Here is a 9483-nt window from a genome sequence, read left to right as displayed (position 1 = left end):
TCTTAGTGAGTACAACTTGCAAGCTCTTCGAGCTTCTCATAGCCAAGTCCAACAGACTGCCAGGAGATGTTCCAACTATTATTGGCTTCAGCTCTGCTCTCAGATACAGTTAGCAGGGGACACAGGTAACATCAAGGGAATGTACAACAGGATCAAGCAGGCTTTAGATCCAATACAGAAGAAATCTGCTCCCTTGAAGTCTGCTACAGGTGTGATCATCCAGGACCGAGCACAGCAGATGGATCACTGGGTGCAGCACTACTCTGAGCTATATTCCAGAGAGAATGTAGTAACTGAAGAGGCATTAAATAACATTGAGTGCCTCCCTGTCCTGGAAGAGCTGGACAGCGAACCAACCTTAGCAGAAATAAAAGCGGCCTTGGATTCCCTCGCCTCCGGCAAGGCACCTAGGAAGGATAACATCCCTGTTGAAGTGCTATAAAGAGACCATCACCATGGACTGTATGAAATCTTTCATCTTTGCTGGAGGGAAGGTGGAGTACCACAGGACATGAAGGATGCAAACCAAAGTAGGCTTTTTAAAAAAGTGTTGTCAATGCATCACTGATTCCTTTTAAATCTTCCTCACCTTTTAGCTTGGGGGGGAGGGGGGAAGGAAGACAAAGATTTCTCTTCTTTTTAATAACTGGCACGCACATCAGTGATGCTTCAGGACTTTTTCCAGCAACAATATGGTTAAGGGACTTACTTTTCAAAGCCAGAACTCTGAGGAATCAAAATCCTTAGCAACAATCATTAATTTAACAGGAGATCGCTTAATCCCCTTAGTTTTGCTCACATTACTTATCTGATTAAGTGCTATGGCAAAGGTAAGTCCACTGAGACTTTTGCATGCATATATACATTTTTAAACAATACAAATGCCCTGCAGCACTGTAAAACTCAGTTAATTTTTGTGACATTATTGCAAGGAAATTGTATCCCATTAAATACATAAAGCAGACAAATGCAATTGTTCTAAAAGAAAGAGGCATTTCACTCAAACCTTTTGGAACATTAGTAATCCTAAAAATTACCAATATGAAGAGACCAAGCATCTATGTAAACTCTGTACAATCAAAAACAAAACAGACCCATTAAAAAACCCTTCCTTCCCTCCCAGTCTTCAGAAATAATTCTGTGAATCATTAGTAGTTGGCAAAATAAATCAAATGTGTTACTTTCATGAATGTCCGCTAAAATGCATACTTCTAACTCCATTTTTAATTTATTTTGCTTTAGAAATACCACCTCAACAAATAAGGTTTTTTCCCCCAGCAGCATGGTACCCAACACTGTTCAGCTTTACAGATTAGAATTTAATTTCCTGTTTTGCTTCTCTGTTCAATGTATTTCCACTCTTGCCTACAGCAGTATATATTAGGCACTATTCTGAAGAAAGATACCACACTTAAGAGCCTACCTAGTTAATATGAGTGAGATTTTGCTCCCTGCAAGAATTTCCTGTGTTCTTCAGATTTTTATCTTTTAGAAGCTGACGCAAAGCAGCTCTTTCAAATTCTACCCCAAATTGGTTCCTGTAGGACCAAAGACAGCTAGCTTTTCTAAAAATGCAACATCCTGGAATGCCTACAGTTTAAAGAAACAGAATTTCTGATGGTCCCAAGGATACATTCTCTCAGAAATATGAGATTCGGGTCAGAAAGAAAAAGCCACAGCGAGACAGGCGATTCCTTTGTAAACTCCTGTTCTTGCCCTCGGCACATGAGCAAAAAGAGTACAAGAAAAAGAGCAGCTGCCCCTTACACTGTCAGACTACAGATCTGTTGACATTCAGTACTGCTGGTTGGTCAACAACCATCTTGGTTGGTTCTTGGCCCACTTTGGGCCCTCAAAGAGCTCTGGTTACTGTCGTGGGTTTGAGGGCCAATTTTTCACTCCATAGGCTGCACTAAGGTCTGGAAATGGGCAATACATTGGGGGTGGGAGGGCAGAGAGACAGACAGAAGTGGCTGGAGAGACACTTCTGTTTTTGGGAGTTGGGGAAACTGAGAAGACCATGACCTGACTAAAACATAAATTGCTGCACCCTTTCCATTGAGGCTCAGGGTAGCCTAGAACCAACAAAAGACCTTGGGAGACATTGTTCTGCCTGGCTCTTCCTTAATAGATGACTTAAGCTAGGAGGGAACTGAGAAACACAACTTTACATATTCATTCTTCTGGACATCTCATCAGCTTTCAGAATAACCAACCGCGGTATGCTTCTGAAGCAGTTCTATGCAAGGAGCACTGAGAGGAGAGCTGTTCTTCTGTTGGGGTCCTGTGGTGGGGGTGAAATGGGGGACCAGCCTAGGCCCAATGCCCATTTCCCTTTCATTGACAGGTACTGCAGTTCTCACTCAGTCACACTTCTGGCATCTGACCAGGCGCTGAAGACTAGGTTTGTTACCACTTGGATAATGTATTTTCCTTAATGGCACACTTTTAAATTGGGCTTCTAATCAAATTCTGTTTTAATTTTTGAAATAGTTTTCCATTCTCTCCTATATGTTTCTCTTACAAATTAATTCCCCACCCCCCGCGAAGACTATTAAGTTCCTGAAATACATTTAGAAATAAGTAATGTTATGCCTGACCCAAATTATAACTCTCATGCCATACTCTACCATGTTACATTTCTAATCATGACTGTTCATGATGGCTGAGGGTGTGAATTTCTCATTTGCTGCTCATTCATAATTTAAGACAGCAGCAATTTAAACTACGGAATGCTTTAAACATGATGATGCATACAGAGCTTGTGAACATATTTCACCTATGAGAAAAAGTTTCAAAACTGGATGAGTGGGGGATGGAGTAACTGCAAGTATAAGAGATAGAATCACTCTGGAGGCTTCTGTGGTAAGTGGACTGAATTCTCATTTCCACAGTTATGAGGAGGCAATTCCTACCTTTGTTGTCTTAAAAATAACCAGCAAAGAAACTGGGCTGACATGTGATCCTCCCGTCTTTCTGTCAACCTCCAGTGAAACCCACAGAGCAGTAGAAAGCCTGATTAGTGTAACCACTCCCCCTCTGATTCTCAGGGACACCAACAAGATTTGACAGGAAGGAGTGGGGACCCAAGGAAACTTCACAAGAAGACAGTTGTTATTATTCTTCCTTCACAAGGGCACCTAGGTGTGAACTAGCACTTTTAAGGCATTGGTGAAACTGACTAGGCTTTGCCACAGATCTATGGTTTTCACTGTTCTGAAGCAGATACACTTACCTAATTATTCTATAATCTTCTTACTTGCTCAATTACATTTAAAAGCCCACAGAACCACACTAAGAATGATATTTCATGTCCTCAGCTTAAAGTTCCACAAGCACTAGAGGAGCAATGAGTGAAAACAGCATCTGGTGGTGACAGACAGCTATAAATAATGATAGCTGTATGCCATGTTCAATATCAAACACAGCCTGCCTCTATATATCATCTGCTGGTGAAGATGGTGGCAAGAAGGAGTGGGCAATTCCTATCGTGTTCATGTCCTGTTTGTGGGATTCTCATCAATTGCTTGGCCATGGCAAAAACAGTATCTTAGACTAAATACAGCACTCACTGGTCTGACCCAACACGCTTCCTCTTAATATATAGGATTTTACAAATGTTGCCTTTCTTGATATGTACAGAATTCCACACTCTCACTGTTTATCCCCATCAAACTCCCAAAGGTGGTATCAAGAAGTCTTGTGAATTGCGCTTGGCCACTTTAAGAATATCTAGAAGCTAAGCTGGATCAGATCAAAGGTCTATCTAGTCTGGCATCTTGCTTCCTACAGTACCAAGGATTTTTTCCAAAGGGATTGGATTACCAAGGTAACAAGATAACAAAATAAATGAGGAAACCTCAGATATATGAGAGTAAAAATAGATACAGTAACTACATCCAAGAGAATGGCAAAGACTGAAAAAGTGAGGTAAATCCAAGTTGCTTTAAAAAATGTCTTTAATATTTAATATCTCCAAATGGTCCTGGTGGGAGGAACACATTATGTTATATGGTTTGTTATATATGTTATGTCAGGGGCTTTTGATACCATCGATCACGGTATCCTTCTCAGCCGTTTCTCTGGGATGGGACTGAGAAGCACTGTCTTACAGTGGCTCCAATCTTTTCTTCCTGGAGAGGAGAATCCAAATGGTGGTGCTGGAGGACTCCTGTCACCAGTACGTAGATGACACCCAACTCTATCTCTCCTTTTCATCAAAATCTGAGGAAGCTGTTTCAGCTCTTGATCAGTGTCTGGTGTCAGTAACAGACTGGATGAGGGTAAACAAACTGAAATTCAATCAAGACATGACACAGGCGCTTCTGGTCAGTCAAAAGGCAGATCAAGTAATAGGGATTCAACCTGTGCTAGGTGGAGTTACACTCCCTCTGAAAACACAGGTGTGCAGCTGAGGTGTGTGTGTTCCTGGAGTCATACCTCAGCCTGGTGGCCAGGAATGCCTCCACCTAATTAAAACTAGTGTGCCAGCTGCGCCCATTTCTTGAGAGGTCTGATTTGGCCATGGTGACACATGCCCTAGTTATATCTTGACTGGAGTACTGTAATGCACTCTATGTGGGGTTGCCTTTGGAAAGTGTTTGGAAACTCCAGAGAATTCAAAAGGCCACAGCCAGATTGTTAACTGGGGCTGGTTACAGGGAACATTAACTTCCCTGTTACAACAGCTCCACTGGCTGCCAGTCTTTTTCCAGGCACAATTCAAAGGGCTGGTGTTAACCTATAAAGTGGTAAACAGTGTGGGTCCAAGCTAACGAAAAGAATGTATCTTTCTCTATGAGCCTGCCCAGGCATTAAGATCATCAGGAGAGGCCTTTCTCTTGGTCCCACTACCCTCAGCAGCACACTTGGGGATACGGGAAAGGGCCTTCTCTGTCACTGCTCCCAGACTCTGGAACTCCCTCCCACAGGAGGCCAGGCTGGCCCCAGCTTTGCTGTCCTTCCACAAGCAGGCAGAGACCTTTCTCTTGAGACAGGTTTTTCCTGAGTGACTGGCAGTCTGATAGGTGTTTTCCAAATTGTATTGTTGTGCTCTGTTGCTTTTAAATGTTCATTTTTATTACTGTTTTTAATATGACACTTTAAAAAAATTTAGCTTTTAAATATTATCCTTTTAATGATATAAGCCGCCTTCGCTCCTTTTAACGAGAAAGGGCAGCGTAAAAATATTTTAAATTAATAATTTATTTGTTTATTTATTCAATTTATACCCTGCCCTTCTAGACCGAAGTCTACTCTGGGTGGCTAACAATTAGACATAAAAGTAAAAGCAATATAATAAAATAACGACAACAGTGACAATATAATTCCAAATGGCAAAATCATTAGGTTATAATTGTTCATGAATAACTTTTTATATAGTTTTGTTTAGTATATATTTAGGGCTTTGGATTTTTTTGTTTTATTTTGTGATGAAATTTTTAACTTAAAAAAGAATGTCTTTAAAACAACAATTTTTAAACTTTAAAATCCAAGGAGCATTATATTTGGAAAGCAATAAAGTTCATGTCACATTTCAGCACACAACAACAATAGGGATCAATACCTTATTGTGAGGGGTGTAATAAAGACTTCCCAGATTGTAGTCTAAAAAGTAGATTATTGTGCAAATGCTTCTTTGAGAGCCCTCTAGTGGAAACTTCTTTTATATGTGGTCATTTAACAGGGACAGCTGGCTGTATCAGAGCCAGACAAAACCAAAACAAAATGTAAGAAAAACACAAAAACAGAATGGTACCCTAAAAACTACCTTTTATATTCCACTGTGACCTTTTGTGGATTAATCCACTTTGTCAAACATATGAGAGAGGAGTGAAACAAAACTGAACGTATATACAGGTAGGCACAGGAAGGTGTACAATGGCATTATTGACACAAGTCATTTAAATGTACTGTAGAAATGTTGACTTCATAGGTATGCCAGTTTAAATGAAAAGTTTCATACTTGCTGTGAGATTTCTTCTAGATTACAGACCCGTCGCCAATGTTTCTTTCTTAAGCAAGGTGGTCGAGAGGGTGGTGGCCGATCAGCTTCAATCGCTCCTGGATGAAACAGATGCCCTGGATCCATTTCAGTCGGGCTTCAGGCCGCGCCACGGTACAGAAACGGCATTGGTCGCCCTGTGTGATGACCTACTGAGGGAGGCCGACAGGGGCAAAGTGTCTCTGTTGGTCCTCCTCGATATCTCAGCGGCCTTTGATACCATTGACCACGGTATCCTCCTGGGGAGGCTCTCCGAGTTGGGGATAGGTGGCCTGGCATTGGCCTGGCTCCGTTCCTTCTTGGAGGACCGTCCCCAGAGAGTGCAGCTTGGGGAGAGTGTCTCGGCCTCGTGGAGCCTCAATTGTGGGGTTCCACAGGGGTCGATTATCTCCCCAATACTGTTTAACATCTATATGAGGCCGCTGGGTGGGGTCATCAGGGGGTGTGGAGCCTTGTGTCATCAGTATGCGGATGACACTCAGGTCTACATCTCCTTTTTGCCAACCGCAGGAGATGCCATTCTGTGCCTCCAGCGCTGCCTGGAGGCTGTACTGCAATGGATGCAGGAGAACGGGCTGAGGCTGAACCCGGACAAGACGGAGGTGCTGAGGGTGGGCCCCCCCACAGTTGGGGATTTGGGAAACTCCCTCTCTTTTGGGGGGTGACTCTGCCCGCCAAGGATGGGGTCCCGGCACTCACCATGGAATCACAGGTGGCATCGGTAGTCCGCACCGCCTTTTTTCATCTTAGGCGGATAGCCCAGCTGCGGCCCTACCTTGATGTGGGGGCGCTCACTACCTTGGTACATGCGCTCGTAATCTCAACATTAGACCACTGAACACGCTCTACATGGGGCTTCCTTTGAGGCTGCTGCGGAAACTACAGGTGGTGCAGAATGCGGCGACCAGATTACTCGGTGGTGTGAAAAAATTCCAACATATTTCACCCACTCTGGCCGCATTGCATTGGCTGCCCATCCGTTTCCGCATCGACTTCAAAGTGCTGATGCTCACGTACAAAGCCCTAAATGGTTTAGGGCCTCGATATCTGGCGGAATGCCTACTCCCACCAAGATCTACCCGTGTCACTCGTGCGAGCCAGGAGGTGAGGCTGAGGAGCCTAACGCCGAGGGAGGCCCGGAAGGAGAAAACAAGAAATCGGGCCTTCTCGGCGGTGGCCCCTCGCCTCTGGAACAATCTACCTCCTGGGATTCGCGGGGCTCCCTCACTGGGTATCTTCAAGAACCAATTGAAGACATGGATGTTTTGGCAGGCCTTCCCACCAGACAATTTTTGACGTTCCTTTCCTTCCCCTCTCCATTGGTTTTCTATCTTTGTAACGTTTTTTATTATTTATGCTGTGTTATATATGTTTACTTTTATTATTCTCTGTTTGTTAGCCGCCTAGAGTGGTCCTGAGTTGACTAGATAGGCGGGATATTAAATAAATAAATAAATAAATAAATAAATAAATAAATAAATAAATAAATAAAATCCAAATGAAACCTATAGAATGGAAATTCATATGGTCATACCCACCATCATTTTCTCTAGTATCCCTAGTATAAAAAAACTATAGGCATTCATTAACAGTAAATCTAATGTGTTAATACTGATAATTTAGAAACTAATGTATTTATGTCCATTGTTCTAGTGAATATTGTAAAATCAATTTATTACACTAATCATCAGTGACAAAGTACTGTTAAATAAAATGCAAAACAAGCACACTTAACACACTTGGCCGAAAACAGCAACCTTCCCAATTATCTGCAAAAATAATGAATTAAAGTAACTCAAAACATTAACTATTACTGAAATAGTTATCTGTGTTAATGCTACAATTATTTTAATAATTTTATGAATTAAAATAGTTTTTCAAATGTAATAGTGTTTAGAATTTTACAGTTCTAAAAATTGTGGTTAAAAATTTTAATGAATTCCCTACTGATTAAATTTCTAGTGAACCCATTGTGACAATATTCCAGTTAAAGATTAAACCAATTTAAGCCAGTTGTTCAACTGAACAAACTAGTACCAAGAATTCAGCTGGCCTGCCAGTTTTACATTCTGATGGCTGGGCACACCTTAATTCCTACCTTGTTTCCCCCAAGATAAGCCCTAACCTGAAAATAAGCCCTAGTATGATCTTTCAGGATGCTCGTAATATAAGACCTACCCCCCAAAATAAGCCCCAGTTAAGTGAAACCCCGCCCTCCACCATTGTGTAGCAACCAGAAGAAGATGACATGACTGTAAAATAAAACATCCGCTGAAAATAAGCCCTAATGCGTTTTTGGAACAAAAATTAATAAGATCCATTTTTATTTTCTGGGAAACACGGTAGGTACAGACTTAATAACAGAGGCATTATCTTCCTATGAGAAAGCATTTGTACCCTCACACAGAGTCTACACACATGCACATGGGCACACATACACACTCCTGAATTCTTTCCGGTAGCAAGTGTTTGCCATAATGTGAAATAAGCATGACAGCCCATGGAAGAAACGTATTTGGAAGAAAATCTTGTCATTCTAAATCTCAGTAGTTATAGGCATACTTTTGTCTAGCGTGGTGAGAAACTCACTATACAATTTACCAGTACTAATGAAAAAAAAAAGTGAGCTACCAAAGGGAGAGGCAATCAGCAGAGGTGTGTAAAGTGCAATGCTCACCAGTCATTGCAACAGCTGTGGGGAGGAGCCCTTTATGACCTCACACAAGACTCTGTGACCTTCAGCCTGAGCAAAATCCCACCTCAGCTATGGGAAGGACCAGGGCAGTCACTTCCTCTTGGTCAATCTGCAAGTACATAGCAAGAAGGAGGGAGCCAACCTTGTACAGTGGGGTCTCTACTTAAGAACTTAATCCGTATTGGAAGGTGGTTCTCAAGTTGAAAAGTTCTTATGTTGAATCTGCATTTCCCATAGGAACGCATTGAAAACCATTTAATCCGTATCTGCTCTTTTCCGTCCATAGAAACTACAGTGGAACCTCTACTTAAGAACTTAATCGGTTTTGGAATTGTGTTCTTAAGTTGAAACATTCTTAAGTTGAAGCAAAATTTCCCATAGGAATGGACTGAAAACCAATTAATCCATTCTGGCTGTTTTTTTGTTATGTAGAGGTGCGTTCGTACATATTAAGCTGGTTAATACGTACTCTACCACTAGGGGGAGAATTTTTTTAACCTAATAATAATAATAATAATAATAATAATAATAATAATAATAATAATAATAATAATAATAATAATAATAATAATAATAATAATAATAATAATAATAATAATAATAATAATAATAATAATATAATTTATTGTCATTGTAAGTATATACACAGTATACCATACAACGAAATTCACAGACACCCAGAGACCAGACACATGCACACACATAACATTCCCCAAACACTCCCCACCCACTAGAAGTCCCCCACTAAAAATACAAACATCTACACCTCAGGCCAAGTAACACA

The sequence above is a fragment of the Pogona vitticeps genome, chromosome 1 (genome assembly GCF_051106095.1).
Source record: "Pogona vitticeps strain Pit_001003342236 chromosome 1, PviZW2.1, whole genome shotgun sequence".
NCBI lineage: Eukaryota > Metazoa > Chordata > Lepidosauria > Squamata > Agamidae > Pogona > Pogona vitticeps.
This window is presented reverse-complemented; position numbering follows the sequence as displayed.